General features: G+C 37.3%; 1 pseudogene; it reads left to right on the forward strand.

Moving 5' to 3' along the window:
• The first annotated feature begins 786 nt into the window (after positions 1–786).
• Positions 787–16,252, forward strand: LOC122118364 (annotated as a pseudogene).
• The last annotated feature ends 631 nt before the right edge of the window (positions 16,253–16,883 follow it).

A 16,883-nucleotide genomic window follows, 5' to 3' on the forward strand; every position in this document is an offset into this window, starting at 1 on the left:
AACAGCATATAATATGTATCCTACTATGTCCAGTTCATACTCCTGTACATTGTGATCATGATGTTGATCATGTTGCTTAGAGTAAGATGTTGTTGCTAATTTTTACTGCTGAAGGAATTTCCAAAATGCCCCATTATATTTGCTGTTAACACTTGAATATTTTTAGCATAGAGAATTTCAATAAATATTCTTTCTAGGGTTATTCTCTACATGTTTGCATGCACATGACCATGTTCCCATCTGGTAGGAATTAATGGACTCCTCAAAGAGCAATATTGAGCTTGGTAGATGATCTTAGTAATGAATGCCACTTTCTAGTGTATACCATAATAGCCTTTTAGTTTCATTTGGATTCTAAACCAATAACACACATTACATGTTACTGAAATTATACAGCAAATTTTCTGCCATTTTATGTGGGTAAAAGAAATTTGTTTGTTGGCTTAAAACCAAATCTCATTGTTCCTCGAGTTCTTTGACTACTTCTATGATTTACATAGCAGGCATATTTCTATTATGATACCATGCTATTTCTGAATAAATATTAGTGTTCTTTGACTATTCTGTTTTGTTTTTATTCTTTGCTAAGTTTTCAGCTTGAGAAGCTGATGCAGAACACTGGAACTTTCCTCCCCTTGCTCAGAAAGTTGATCCTCTGACTAACTAAAAACTGTGCTAAAGCTCTCTGATTACCTCAGCACATGAATACAGTTTCATTTTCACTGTTCTTGTCCAACATTTACTTGGCAGGCTGCCTTATGCGATTTGCTGCTCAGCTTTAAGAGCAGTGCTTTCCTGACTAGCCAGACAGAAGAACTCAGAGCTAAGGCAGCTGAGAACTTGTCTCCTGACTACAGAGCCCACACAAAGGTGAGTTGTGTGGAGAAACATGGTCTTTGGTGTGCTATTCCTTGAGGATTAGCAACAGGGAGCTAGGTCCATAGCAATTTTACTAGTGGGGGGGTAGGGGGTGGGGTAGGGGGTTGGGGAGGGGTCAGAGGCTAAGCAGCAGTGGAGTGGGAGGACATGGGAAGCTCCATGGTGTGTAACCATCCAGAGTGCTTCTGGTAGTTCAGCTCCTAAGGCTCCTTCAGTCCCCAGGCAGCCATGGGGTGGTGGACCTTACCGAAGCATACACAGGAGGAGCTGCTCTTCCTCAGGTGTCCAGCAGGGACTGCAGCAGAGAGCCCTGCATGGGACACCTACCCTCCTCTGCCTCAAGGGACCTTAATTCCCTCCTGGCACTGAGGGACCAAACCCTAACTCCAAACCCCAGCAGAGTCACTGCTGGAGGGTTGCTCCTTCCATCTCTCTCTTGCCCCAACTTCAACATTACCCTCAGTTCTCAGATGTTTCCCTGAGAGTAGCTGCCTGGAATTGGAAAAGCTGAGAACAAAAGTAGTCTTCACTAGTCCATTTGCAACCTCAGTGCACGGCTTGCCCATCTTCATGCTGTCCATGTGCAGTAGTTCATGGATTCCTTGAAGCTGAGCCGCTTGGACTACTTTCTTTTCTCATTTCTTTATTTCAACATTTCTTTAATATTACAAACAAAGATAGGTCAATTGTAACAAACAACAGTAAGGTCTCAGCCTGGGATCTCTTCTGAACTGTTTAATTCCCTTAAACAATTTACTGTGTTGAAGCTGAACATGTGAACATGAGGTCAAGATGTTGGGGCGGGGTGGGCGGAGAGAGGAGGGTGGGCAAATGCAGTTATAATATTCAGTATTCATAGCTGAAAATGGAACCATGTAAACTAAGGAGATGGGCGGTTTGAGGAGAAGCATGAAAGGAGTGTCTTCGATCAATATGATTGTACTCACAAATTGACATGTGAAATTGAAACTCTTTTGTGCAACTTCTTAAAGATAATTTTTTTAAATGTGTTAGCTCCATAGTAAGACCCCAGTGTGCTTGTGTTATTTAGAGAAAATCAGTTTGGGATAGTTTTAATTTAATTGTATCTTGGTCTAACCCAGGCAACAGCTTTTGGAAACCACTAATCCAGTATATGACCTTCTTCTCCTGTTTAATTTGGATTTGAAAGCATCTATGCTCACCATCTTAGTCCTGTACTGCAATCAGACATGGGGGAGAAGGAGAAAGAAGGAGAGAAAAAGAGAAGAGAGGGGGAGAAAGAGTAGGGGAGGTGAGAAGGGGAAGGACAGGCAGAGATAGGGAGAAAAGGGAAGTTGCAGAGAGAGAGAGATTGATGAAAAAGGGACAAGGGAGAGAGAGGAAGTCAGGGGAAAGATAGGGAAAAGGCAGGAAGCAGAGGAGCATGGGGAGAAAAACATGAGGAGGGAACAGACAGAAGGGAGTTGAAAAAGATAGGAAGGGAAGGAGAGAAGAGAAAAAGAAAATGAAAGAGGGGAGGAGGGGAGAGAAAAAGAAAGGGAAGAAGGAAAAAATCAAGGAAGAAAGAACAAATGTGTGTGAGCACAGTTATTATACAATGATGAATCATCTAAGAGATGTTCTTGAAAAAAAATGTAGCCTTGCCTTTCCCTTACTGATAGGATGGTACCTATGACAATGAGCTGTTCTGGCCAGGAGTTATGTTCAAAATTGAGGGGATGAGTGGGATTGGGAGACATGGAGAAGAATGAAGGAAGGGTGATGTTGACCAAGATGCATTGTCCTCACAACTCACATGTTGACTTGAAACCCCTGTGTATAGCAATTGAAAGATAATAAAAATGTATAAAATTAAATTAATTTTGTAAAAACAACTAAACACACAAGTGAGATTGTACTTGCTCTTGAGGTTGCCACTAGATCTGTATTCTATTAATCTTTTATTCTTTCTTCTACTTCTTTTTTTTGGGGGGTGCAGTTTAACATGGCATCAGAATCCATGGTGATGGCCCCCATTTGTCTAGTGGAAAATGAGAAAGAGCAGCTGATGGTGAACCCCGAAGCAGTCAAGGTTCTTGAAGCGATTACAAAGCCTGTGGTGGTGGTGGCCATTGTAGGAATGTATCGTACAGGAAAATCCTACCTGATGAACCACCTGGCAGGACACAACCAAAGTGAGTGCTTTCTTAGGACAGGAGCCATTTGCTGGGATCATTGATAATGCAAGGTAATCATGCTTGTTATACCATCAAGAAGAATCTGAGTCCTGCTAAGGGAAAAACTTTCAATCTTTATTAAGATTGACATGAAAGCTTATCATTTTAAATCCATACTCATAAGATATCACACTTCTGTAAACAACAGGAATTTTCCTTATTCTCCTTAATGACCTACAAGAATAATATTCTGGTGCAATCTAATCTTACCTACTCAGTTCCTTTGATTATTTCCTTCCTCCCACTGACATAATTTCGTTAAGACTGCAGAATCAATGCAGATGTCACCTAGTATGTTTTGGTTATAAAAGTGAAATTGAAAGACCCCAGACTCTCTGGGATACTTTTGTCTACGGGAGGGCGCCCCAGAAACCAAGACTCCACACCAGTAGATGCAACAAGCAAGAGGAGTTTATTCAGCGTTTATGCAAATGGACTCTCTGCCTCGGCTAGGGAGAGAGCCCCGAGCAGTGGTTACAGGCATTTTTAAAGACAAAAACCACAGGATTAGCATATGATACCAGGTGTCCCAGGATTGGTCCATTTATAAGTCACTGTGTACTCCAGCAATCATTTTGCTATGCGGGAAACTTTGTAACACTCTTCGTAAAATGGTTGGCTCAGGGCAAATCTAGGGGGGTGGTTTGCTGGACTCGCCAGATGGTCCTTATCTTGGGTCCCATTTGGGGAATTTTCAAACAAGAACTTAGAAAAACATACTTTTTTGTTCTTTATCTTTAACCACAGACCTTGTCCCGGGGCCGCATCTGGACTCTGAAACTTTTTACTTATTTTTCGGGAGGGGAAGGGTCAGTGCGTAAGCAAGTTTACAGAAGCAAAATCAGCAGTTAGCAATTGTAAAATGTAACTCTAATTTTTTTTTTTTTTTGGGTCCGGTTGTGGGGTCTGAACTCTGGGCCTAGGCACTGTCCCTCAGCTCTTCAGCTCAAGGCTAGCGCTCTACCACTTGAGTCACAGCGCCACTTCCGGCTTTTTTCTTTTTGCTTATGTGGTGCTGAGGAATCGAACCCAGGGCCTTGAGCATGCAAGGCAAGCGCTCTACCACTGAGCCACCTTCCCAGCCCCCTGTAACTCTAATTTTTAATCTTTCAAAATAAAGGAATATTTTGAGATATAAGGAAAGCAGTAAGAATTGCATTTTCTAGAAAAAAAAGATGCTTTATAATTTTTACTAACTTTATAACCCATATAAATAATGTAGTAAAACTGTTTCCCATACTGTTATGTGTATTCATTATTTTTTTAAATGCAGGGTGATTTTTGTGATATTTTTATTTATTTTTTCATTTTATTATCTGCAAGTCATTGCACAATTGCACAGAGCAGTTCATGATTGCAGTGCATCTTGATCAGTGTGGGTGATTTCCTTAAATAAGGTCATTTTATTTGCTCCTTCTTGATTTCCAGAAAATCTGTTGCTAGTTCTATCAATCCTTTGCCTATGAAGGCTCCCTTCATTATATTTTATATCTGCCCTTCTAGCTCATTATTTTGAAAGACAGACTCAGTATATTCTCAGAACTTAAAGCACACCTATATTAATATTTTTCTCTTTGGTTGCAGGTTTCCAGCTGGGCAGTACAGTGAGGCCTCAAACAAAAGGTATCTGGATGTGGTGTGTGACTCACCCAACGAAACCAAATTTCACGTTGGTCCTTCTGGACACTGAGGGTCTGGGTGATGTGGAGAAGGTAAATCAAAATCATGGAGAATTCTCCTTTGGTTGTATTTCTTAACTTACCATATGTCATCTTAATTCAATTTCCATTGCTTAATTCAACTCCTACAACTACAAATCCAGTTATGAATTAAGGCTAAATTGTCTCTTTGCATTACTCTGATAAACTCTAATATTTTGATGTATTATTATTCTTTTTAAAAACTTTCCCCCTTTTTCTAACTCTGTTTTTTGGAAGTGGGTCACTAGGTCTACCCATTCTTTGTTCTTTTATTAGTCCTGGGCATCAAAATCAGGATTTTGTACATCCTATATAGTGTTCTACCAATGTGCTACAACCCTAATCTAGTATAGACATCTTAATGTGAGATGGTAGTGACATTAAATTCTACCTCAGACAAAGGGAGCATGTACATGTGCAATCGGAGATCTTCCATAAGGAAGAATTTTCCTCTACTCTGTCAGCTGCTCATTTATTTAGTCATTCATATCAGTAGAAAAGAAAGTCTATTTATGCTTTTCTGGAAGGTATTGGGGATTGGACAAAATAGAGCCTTACATACATACTAGTTATATGCTTACCACTGAGCTGGACTCTGGTCTCTATACCTTGTTTTTGCTTTGTTGCATCTTTGGATATTGAGAGTTCTTTCAGTTTGTTGTCCATATTATGGTGAAATTTTCTCTGCAGCTGAGAGTATGTTACAATGTAGTAAATATTCACTAAAGATACCAATTCTAAGTCCCTATCCTATATTCTATAGATCCATCAGTAAAAGGTAAGGACCTAGTTCAGGAGCCAACACCCATTTTGTATAACCAGTACAGGTGCTATAGATGTCCAGAAGTGTCCATATAACCCAGTTATATAACTCAGAGACTATTTCCTAGAGGTATGGACTCTCAGGACTCATTTATGAGGCCAAGAGTACTTTAAATCTATTACCATAGTATAAATTGCTTTTGTCTAGAATTACTCATTTACTTTGTAGTTTGGTGGGAGTTGAGTAGTACATAGTTCTATTTTTCTATACTTCATGATTCATCTCATCCTTAATCTTGTTTCTGCTTTATCTTTCAGCCCTTTACACATGCTCACTGCTTCAGCCAAATCATATGACTATGTGATACATATGTATGACTTATACTTTATAATATTTCTCATTTGTCTACTATTGGTTTTACAATGTGTGTTATCTTTTAATCTCTACTTAAACATTCTATCAGCTTTTTAAATAAACAAAGCAGATTGAAACAACAGCTATTATTCCACTGAGACATTCATATGTGTGAAGCTGCAAAGCGTTTTTTCCTATTTACTAAAATGGTCAATTTTATCTCACACAATAAAATTTCAGTGTTTTATTGGCAAAGATGATCATCTGGGATACATATATGCATATAGATGCATATATGTTGCATTTGTTTATATATAATATATATGATCGTATATAGTTGCTGTAGAGAATATTTTATGCACATTGACAATATCATTCACGCTAAGAACCCAAGGCCTGAGGAATGTCACTGTTAATGAAAAGCAAGTATAAACTTAGGATATTTTCATAAACTTTGTCTTCTTTTATTCTCTATTTCAACTGTAGTCCTAAATAAACAATAAATGAAAGAATGAAACAAGTAGACTTCTCTGTTCCTTGCTCTCATGTGCTTTCTAGTGTGATCCTAAGAATGACTCGTGGATCTTTGCCTTGTCCATTCTACTCAGCAGCACCTTTGTTTACAACAGCATGGGAACCATCAACCAGCAAGCACTGGAGCAGCTGCAGTATCCTTCCTGGAAAAGAATAGTCATGCTGTATTGAGTTTAGGAAAATGGCAACTAACCCTGTTTCTACAAGTGACTCAGTTTTCCTGGTTGAGAAAGGGTACATTACACCAAAAGGAATGTTATCAATGGGTTTGTAGGTGAGATCTGAAACTTGTTTATGATGTATGGTGCCTTTCATTCCTTAGCTAAGATCCCAGCTATGTAACTGAACTAACAGAGCTAATCAAGGCAAAGTCCACTAAGAAGTCTGATGAAATGGATGACTCTGATGAATTTGTGAGTTTTTTTCCAGACTTTGTTTGGGTTGTTCGGGATTTCATTCTGGAGCTGAAGTTAGATGACCAGCCCATCACAGAGGATGAATATCTAGAGAATGCCTTAAAGCTTATTCCATGTATCAGAGGGAGTCTCGGGAAGGGGAAGGTTTCAGTAGGGTTATGGTATATACTAAGCCCTTTTAATCTGCATTGGATGTGCATGCTTATTTTAGATTGGATTGTGCTACAATATGAAACACTAATTTTTGAAAGGCAACTGATTAGTTTTTAAGAAATACGACTCTATTTAAAAAATTACATTTTTACTCTATTAAAAATTACATCTTAAAAAATGTAATGTCTATTTCCACTTTATAGTCCTCTCGTATCATTTATGACAACAATTCTCATATCTAAAAAAGTTAAATATATTTCAATAGACCATTTTATGAAATACTACATGTAAGCCAATGTTTTACAGAATTCTATCAATTCTCATAGATGATATGTCATAAAATCTGAAGTTTCAAAATAAAAACCAACAATTCTTTCTAATATGTTGTACCTGAACATTAAAATAACATTATCTAGTGAAATAGTTCATCAACAGAACCATATACAAATAAAATATTAACAAAATATGTTGTAGAAAAAGTTTTGGGTTTTCTTTTTTTTCTGTCTTTACAAATACTTTTTAAAAAATTTTTATTTTTTGTGATGTTTTGGGTTTTCATCTGAACAATTAGTAAATCCCCAGACACTTCTATGCTTGTTCTGGTATTATCGTTTGAAATTTTCAAGTGGAATATAAAATCACTAGAATGGGCACAAATACTGGATCAAATTATTTTAGGCCCATTAACATCATGAAAAATTATCCCTATTATAATCCATCCTATAATGTTGAAAGGTCCATTTATTAATTTTGGTTTTTTGTTTGTTTTTTGTTGGTCATGGGGCATGAACTCGGCCTGGGCACTGTCCCTGAGTTCTTCAGCTCAAGCTGAGTGCTCTACCACTTAAGCCACAGTGCCACTTCCTAGTAAGTTTTTAAAGTAAGTTCTTCATGTGAAAAATTTAAATTTGGTTAGTATAGAATTACATGTAATAAAATGGGTCAATTTTTAAATCAAAATATTTTCCACATTGTATTTTACTAGTATCTGGCTCCTTGATGTTCCTCAATGGAAGAATATTGTACAGTGAATAATTAAGAAAAAGCCCTGATATTTCTTTTGAATAAGGCTGTCAATCTTTTAGTTACATTCCCTATAATATCACTCTGTTCATTTGTCACCCTCATACTTAATGAATTATATATTTCACAATTGTTAAATGAACATATTATCAAAGTAGACTATTTGGGGCACTTGAAAAGACTATCAATATTTTTAGATATTATTTTATTCAGTCTTTCAACATTTATTGACCAATTCTTTTTTATTTTTATACGTTTTATATTGTACAAATACTCTATAGAACAGTTACAGTTACATGAGTAAGGTAATAAGTACATTTCCTATCAAGCATTGTTGCCTCCTCCTTTCCCCCCCTATAATCCCTTCCCTCTCACCTCCACAACTACACTCCTCTACCTACCAACTCCCCCCACCCTGCCTAAATTGTAAAGTTTGTTTGTCAACATAGTGTCTTATACAAAGTGGTTTTTATTTTCTTGCTATTGTTTCTAACGTATTTATAATGTACCATGTGAGTTTTTTTTTTGCATGTTCCTGCCCCACAGTATAACCACTGTTCTCACTGTATTTGATGTCTGTGCTCTGCATCTTGTATGTACACTTCTCTAATTTGGGGAGGGGATGGGAAAAAACAAAATGCTTATTGATCATTGCTCTAGTTGTTCACATTGTCTCTGTAAAGCCTCATAGATTAATTTAGAAAATGAAGAGATATCCATAATACATCTAAGTTAATTTTACTCTTCAAAATTTTCGGTGAAAGTAGTCTTTAAGCAATTTGTGGTATGAACTTATACTTGTGAGTGTGTATACATATATACAGATATATGTATTTGTATATTTCTAACAGCTTTTCTGTTCTGACTTGAATATTATGTATCTTCTTTCTAGCATTTTCTCCAGTAGCATCTTACCCTTTGCTGATATAATTTTATTTTATGTCATAGATTTCATTTCTGTCAAAGATACAATAGAATCATAAAACTGCTTCTAACGATTTTGCTTCACTACTCACTAGTTAAATTCTTAACTCAGGAGAGTTTTGCCAGAACTAGGGATACTAATCAATTTTCTCCTTTTGTGGACAGATAGATACCTAATCTTCAATTACTTGTTGCCTTTTGCCTCTGTGAACACGGTTGGTTTGCAATGAAGTATCATTTTTAAGGAGATTTTAAGACAGTGATGTAAAAATCTCTGGCAATGAAAATACTCAGCCCTTCGGATGTGAGGGCGATTTGGCTGTGACATCTGTCACCGCGTTGATCGCCAGGGTTGGTTGAAAATACTCAGCCCCTTGCCTGATGGCTGCCCTTCCAATGATCAATTTTTCCATTTTATGTTTTTATTGTAAATGTTCAAAATGTGTTATTGAATTTGTGTGTTGTCTATAGACAAGTATCTTAATTTTTCTTAGAGATCAACTTTCATTTGTAACTGTTACAATTAGGGCTCGCTACTCTAAATTATTAATATATGACTGAATTTTTAAATGCCAGTTTGTTATATCCATTATCTCCTTTTTTCCTTTCCTTTTATTTTATTTTTTATTGTGCAAATTTATTGTTCAAGTACAGAGGGGTTACAATTACATGAGCAAGGGAATGAGTACATTTCTAATCAAGCATTGTTGCCTTCTCCTTTGTTTCCGCTTCCTAACCCCTCCCCTTCCCCCCCTCCCCCACAGCCCCACACCACCCCCAATAACTAGTATATGACTGAGACAAGCAGAAACTGTCAGACAAGTTGATGTTAGGTGAAATGAACCTCAAGATAAGGATTCAATTTTTTTCTCTCTTGAGATTTTTTCTAACATACTTATAAGATGATTTCTTTGTTCCTTTTTATGTCCCTCCACCATGGTATAACCCCTGATTTCACTGTATTCCTTTTGTTTTTTATAGGCATGAATCCAAAAATTCGAAATGCCAACTTGCCTAGGGAGTGCATTAGGCATTTCTTTCCAAAACTCAAATGTTTTGTCTTTGATCGACCTACAAAAGAAAAAGAACTCTTAATTCATATTGAAGACTTGCCAGAAGACCAGCTGGATTGCAATTTCCAAGTGCAATCTAAAAACTTTTGCTCCTACATCTTTGCCAATGCAAAACCCAAGAACTTGAGAGAGGGAATTATTGTCACTGGGAATCGTGAGTCTTCTTTGCTCCTGGATTTACCTCTCATCTTAATTCTCTTAAGTAATGCTTTGATTACATTTTTGCATTTGTTAAGCATATAGAAAAATAGTTGTTCATGCTTCATATAATTTCATCTTTCCTAATTATTTTTTGTGTTGATGGAGCTTTATTGAGATAGAATATACCTTAAAATCTATTTCACTGATCATATAAGAGCCAACTGATGCTAAAGATTAATTCCTGTGTTTTAGATTAAGTCACTTTGGAAAGTATTCTGTATGGATAGAAAAATATTTTGTGAATTTAAACTAGTTATGAACCATATAAGATGCCAAGTTCCTAAAGGTTCATTGGGAGTTTAAAATCAAAATTCAGTTTAATTCTAGCTACAGAAGTGGCTTCAGGATGTGGACAACATGCACACATAATGTTAAGTTCTGTCATGATGTTCTTCTTAAATTAACATGCAGTTTTTCATTCATATTTAGACTTGAGTCCCAAAAGTTAGACAATTTATTTCATTTGTAAACTTCATTCATGTTGCCTGTGTAGTCTGCTTTTTAAAAAAACTTTATATAGAATTCTCTAGACAAGACACATTGATCATATTGGTGATTATTAGTGATTTAAATTATAATGTGTGAATTAAGAGCCTGAAAGAAAAAATGAATAGGAAAAAGCAGTGCTGCCACAAGAAGTAGATTTTGTCAAATAGGATAAAGGAATTTCATATCAGCTACTCAGGAGTCAGTGATTAGGAAGATAATAAATTAGGGTTATCCAGGGCAAAAAATTAGCAAAAAGTTACCTCAATCAGTAACTAGGCATGGTGGCTTGTGTCTGTTAACACAGATATGCAGAAAGCATGAAAAGGAGGCTCAAAATTCATGATAGCACAGGTATATACAAAGGATGCTATCCTTAAAATAATATCGGAAGCAAAAGTGGGGCTAGGAATGTGGTGTAGTGGTAGAGTGCTTGCCTAGCATGCATGAAGCCCTGGATTTGGTTCTTCAGTACAACATAAACAGAAAAAGGCAGAAATAGCGCTGTGGCTCAAGAGGCAGAGTGCTAGCCTTGAGCAAAAGAAGCTCAGGGACAGTGCCCAGGCCCAGAGTTAAAGTCACAGGACTGGATAAAAAGCAAAAAGTGTTGTTGGTGTGGTTCTGTTCATATAGCATTTGCTTAGTAAGCTCAAGGCCCTGAGTTCAAGCAATGATATCAACAAAAAAAGTGTGAAAGTTGTTTAAAGTCTTAATGTTTTTCACAATGCTAATTTTAGAATAAAATAGGGGTGTAGCTTGACGTTTCTCCTTAAATTATTGGGCTCATCCAGGCCTGGGGACTCTGGTGGAGACTTATGTCAGTGCTATCAACAGTGGAGCAGTGCCATGTTTGGAAAACGCTGTGACTACCATGGCCCAGCGTGCGAACTCAGCAGCTGTGCAGAAGGCAGCCAACCACTACAGCCAGCACATGGCTCAGCAATTGAGGCTCCCCGCTGAGGACCTCCAGGAGCTGTTGGATGTGCATGTGGCCTGTGAGAGAGAAGCCATCTCAGTCTTCATGGAGTTATCATTCAAGGATGACAAGAGGGAGTTTCAAAAGGATCTAATGGTACAATGTCTGCTCCTGGTCTGTCTTTCCTGAAGTCTTCCTCTTTTGAGACAATGCTTCTGCTCATCATTTTAACCCAATGGATCATTTCCTATCTGTACATTAGGAGCCTGGAATTTTATGAATGTGAGGATTTTCAGGCTGATGGGTGCCAGACATTTATCTTTTATTGGTGCATAATAAATTACAATATGGTTGGCAAGTAAAAAACCCAGGCACCAATGGCTCATATAGTAATCCTACCTACTCCGAAGACTGAGATCTGAGATCATGGTTCAAAGCCAATCTGGGTAGGAAAGCCCATGATACTCTTATCTTCAGTTAAACAGCTAAAGTCCAGAAGTGGAGCTGTGACTCAAATGGTGCTAGCCTTGATCAAAAAACTCAGGAATAGCTCAGGCCCTGAGTTCAAGCCCCAGGAACAGCATTAAAAAAACCACATGTGCATTTATAAATTTTCCATACCATTGTATACATATGACCTATGGTTCTGTATGTCATATGCAATCATATACTTAAAACATACAGTTAATATATCTCTCTCTATATATGCCGTACAGTCTGTTTATCATAAGTATAGTGTGTGGATGTTGGATAAGCCAACAAGTGCTCTGCTCAGGGCACTCAAATGAGGTCAAAACTTCTGACTCTGCCATCAATTTTCTGTCAGGATAAAATCACTTCACACTCTTATGTAAACATTGCAAGAATTAACAAATGGTTCCAAAACCTTGAACATATGAGAAACTTCAGAAATATTGCAACCTTTTTAGGCATTCCTTTTCATCCTTGCAACGCACATCCTGAGCTTACTCTCCTTTTAGCCACATTCACTTGCTATAGCTTCTTTCATGGCTTTATTGTTGTTCATCACTGGGCTGTTGGAAGAACTGTGTGGGGCCTGTAATTAAATCCCATCATTTTACAGAGAATGAGCCTGGCTCTCAGAACGTTCTGGGGCTTACCAATATTACTCAGACTGTTTTCAGAAGTGGTAATGGCTCCTTCCCTTTTCCCCATGTGCTCCGATGCCTTCACCTTACGTCTTCCATGAAGATCACCTAGAATTTCTTTCTAATGCCTTCATTGCACTGTCTTCCTATCACCTTAACAGAATACCATAGAGAGAAAGAAGGAAGATTTCATCCTGCAGAATGAAGATGCATCTGGCAAATACTGCCAGAAGGAGCTGAAGAAAATTTCCCAGTCTTCCATGGAAAGCATTTCCAATAGCACTTTCTCTATACCTGGAGAGCATAAGTACTACTTGGAAGCCAAGAAGAAGGTTGAACAGGACTATATGCTAGTGCCCAGGAAAGGGGTAAAGGTGAGAAATAAGGGGATGAATTGCAGTTAGTCAGAGAATCTCATTTATGTACTTATATGTTTCTTTATTTATTTATATTTTGTTAGATGTGGGGCTTGAACTCTAGGTTTGGTCTTTGTCCCTGCCCTCTTCCGCTCAAGGCAAGTGCTCTACCGCTTGAGCCACAACACCACTTCTAGATTCCTAGTGGACGTTTGGAGATAAGTGTTTCATGGACTTTTCTGCCCTGGCAGGCTTTGAACCATGATTCTCAGATTTCAGCCTCCTGAATACCTAGGATTAGAGGCGTGAACCATAGGCATTTGCATGGGAATCTCATTGTTAAAGGACACAAAATCATTTGTGAGAAGAAAATCTGCATTTTTCCTTCTATATTCACAATTAATTATTCTTCCAGATACTTCCAGAACTTCCAGATAGAATAGGACTTTTTCATAGATTAAGTTGTGCAATTGTTTCTTAATTAAGTTGATGAGATTTAAAAATTAAATATACCCTTTGTTCTATTCACAAGAAACTGATAGTCTTGCCTCAGATACAAATAGTAACTTGAATTTAACAAGATAAGGTATGTCATGCTGGCATGCACACCAAGTAAAAAATAATGGTGTGATTAATATGCTAATAATATTAGTGTTAATAATGCTCACACATATGCAAAATCATATTCTATGTTTCATTTTGGGTTTATTCTTTTTGTTTGATTTAACTCAAGGTGTTTCATGTAGCTTAAGCTGGTTCCAACTCGTATCATTTCCACTTCAGCCTCCACAATGCTATGATTAGAAGTATGCATCACTATGTCTCAATTTCGACACCCTATGTTGTATCATAAATACTCAATAACCTGTATTTCAGACTACTGGGACACGTATAATTTAAATTTCAGAAATATCCTATAAATTACTACTAATGTTATCCAAGTTTTGTAGTTGAGAAAGATGAGGCATAGGGAAGCTAATAAGTTGTAAATTCCTAGAGCCTGTTCTCGGGAAAACTGGTATGCAGTTCATAGGATAGCCATACAGAACTCTGGAGTTAGCTCAGGAAAGATTTCTCTAAGAGTAGAACGAAGGTCAAGGTGAATTATCAGAGGATTCTTTGTATTTTAAATAAAAGAATAGAAGTATCTTGGTAGAACAATAGAATGTAGGCATATAGTGTTTATTTTTGTGGTACTGGGTTTTGAACCTAGGGATTCCTACTTGCTCAGGTAGTATGCTGTCATTGGACCCACGCTTTTAGTTAGGCTCTCTGCTGGTTATTTTGGAGATAGTGACTCATGAATTTTTCTGTCTGGGCTTGTTTCAAATGAGGATCTCCTGTATCTCAGTATCTGACTAGTTATGATTTGTAGGCATGAGCCACCAGTGCCCAGATAAAGAGTATACACTTTAGGTACATGTAAATCTCATTGATATCCTGGAATAGAAATCCTGTTGCAAAAGAAAAAAAGGCTTGAATCTGGGTGCTTTTGTCTCATGCCTATAATCCTAGCAAGTATACACACATACATACATACATATATATGTGTATATATATATATATATATATATACACATATATATGTATAATTCCAGCAAGCTGAGATCTGAGGATTGCAATTCATAGCCACCAAGAAAATATGTGGTACTGTTATCTCCAATTAACCACCAGAAGAATAGAAGTAGCACTGTGGTTCAAAATGGTAGAGTGCTAGTTTTGAGCACAAAGATGAGGAACAACAGCCAGGCTGTTAGTTCAAACCCCACAATGAATGAAAACAGGCTGGAGAGCTAGGGCAGAGGCTGCTATAAAATGTTTCTAAGCACTACAAGAGAAATTGGCTTAGCTATTATGGTTCAAGAAAGAACAGACACAGAGGAATCTTGAAGACAATTGAAACTTTACAGGATTTGAAGGAAATAATTTCTGCAACAAGAGAATAGACTTTTGTTGTTTGACATATTCCACTTGTTTATTGGTTTCCTAGGCAAACGAGGTTTTCCGGACCTTCCTGCAGTCCCAGGATGCTATAGAAAAATTGATCCTACAGTCAGACAAAGCTCTCACTGATGGAATGAAGTCTATAGCAGGTACTGGGGAAGGTAACGCATTCAGAGGAGGGGGTTGGTTCCTGAAAACCTCAACTGATGGACATGAAGATCTTTATGAAAGGAGCTTCCTGTACTACACTGGAATGTACAAGATGCTAAATCTGAAAAATAAAAGGTCAGGTCTTGTCAAAGCCAGTGTGGCAGCACATTTCCATGTCATTCTCACATGTGCCTGAGTTTGATCGCTGGAAAAATTCAGAGACAGTTTGGGTTCTGATCCCAGTGAGTTAGGGTTAAGGCTTGATTCTTGTTGTTTTCTTCTCTAAAACCAATGTGGAATATCTGAGTGGACTGATCAGGAAGTAGCTGAGAAGGAGCAGGAGATGCTAAGACAGGAACAGTAGGAGCAGCAGCAAAAGATGGAGGCCCAAGAGAAAAGCTACAAGGAAAATATGGCCCAACTACAGGAGAAGATGGAAAGGGAAAGAGAGAATCTGATCAGAGATCAGGAAAAGAAGCTGGAACACAAGCTGAAGGTGAGTCTGGATGGGGCCTGGGATATATCACAAGGATACTTGTGAGCCTGCCTTTGCCAGCTCCTCCCACCTTCCTGAGAGAATCGCAGGGAGCTAGGAGCACATATGTTCTTACTACCCATGAATCAGGAGGAGACATTAGACAATTGTGTCAAAGAACACTGTGGTCCTGGAGTGTGGGGAAAGAGAGATAGAGACAAAGAGAGAGACAGGGACATCCTTAACTCCTAGGGTTGTTAAGGGAAAACTCTTGATATTCAGTAAGTTTTATTTTCAAGGTTTACTTTTTCATTTTGTAGATTCAAGAAGAAATGCTTAAAGAAGGATTTAAAAATAAATATGAAGATATTGGTACAGAAATACATCAACTGAAAGAGGAGATTGAAACAACCAAGAAAGAGAAGCCATGGGGTGGAAAATTATTGGGTGGGCTGGGTGATGTGCTTCTCATAGCAGGGTCACATCCTTATCTTAAGTTACTTGGTGCCTTTTTGAAAGGGGTACCCTACACAATGAAATAGACTCCAGATTTCTTTTAAGAATTAATAAAGAAGCCATTCTTTTGTCTGAATCTTAACTTTGAAGTTGATATCATGGTATTTTCTAAAAAGGTCAAAACAACAAGGGGATACAGGAATGGAGGGATGATGAGCAAATGCAGTCATTATATTTAACATACATTATATTAAAAATGAACAATGTAATGTTCAGTAGGGACCAGAAGAAAAAATATGTGGAAAGTGAAGGAAGGGGGAACATTACCCAAAAACCCATGTACTTATAACCTGAGTTATGGAACTCTGACACATTTGTACAACTCCTTAATAACAACAATAAAAATTGAGTTTATAAATATTAAAAACAATAATATATAGACTATTAATTATCTCAATAGAAATAAAAAACGTAACTTGAATATATCAGAGCCTGCTGTACAAAACCTGAACTTAATATCAGTCATATTAGTGTACCTAATAAGCTGATTGGAAGACATACTGAAAGAAAATACTAGCCTATGTAATATATCAAAATTAATGATAATAAAAATTTTTAAGTAAAATATTGTTCCTAAAAAGATACATGAAGTACTCTAGAATAAAATCAGAAGAACACTTTTAATTATTACTAAAATATTAATTTTAGATTGATAGGATCAAAATGTAGATGATTCCTAAGTTATCATGTCAGTATACTGTGATTCAAAGAAA

This window comes from Dipodomys spectabilis, unplaced genomic scaffold, assembly GCF_019054845.1.
Source record: "Dipodomys spectabilis isolate Male_0828 unplaced genomic scaffold, ASM1905484v1 ptg000148l, whole genome shotgun sequence".
NCBI lineage: Eukaryota > Metazoa > Chordata > Mammalia > Rodentia > Heteromyidae > Dipodomys > Dipodomys spectabilis.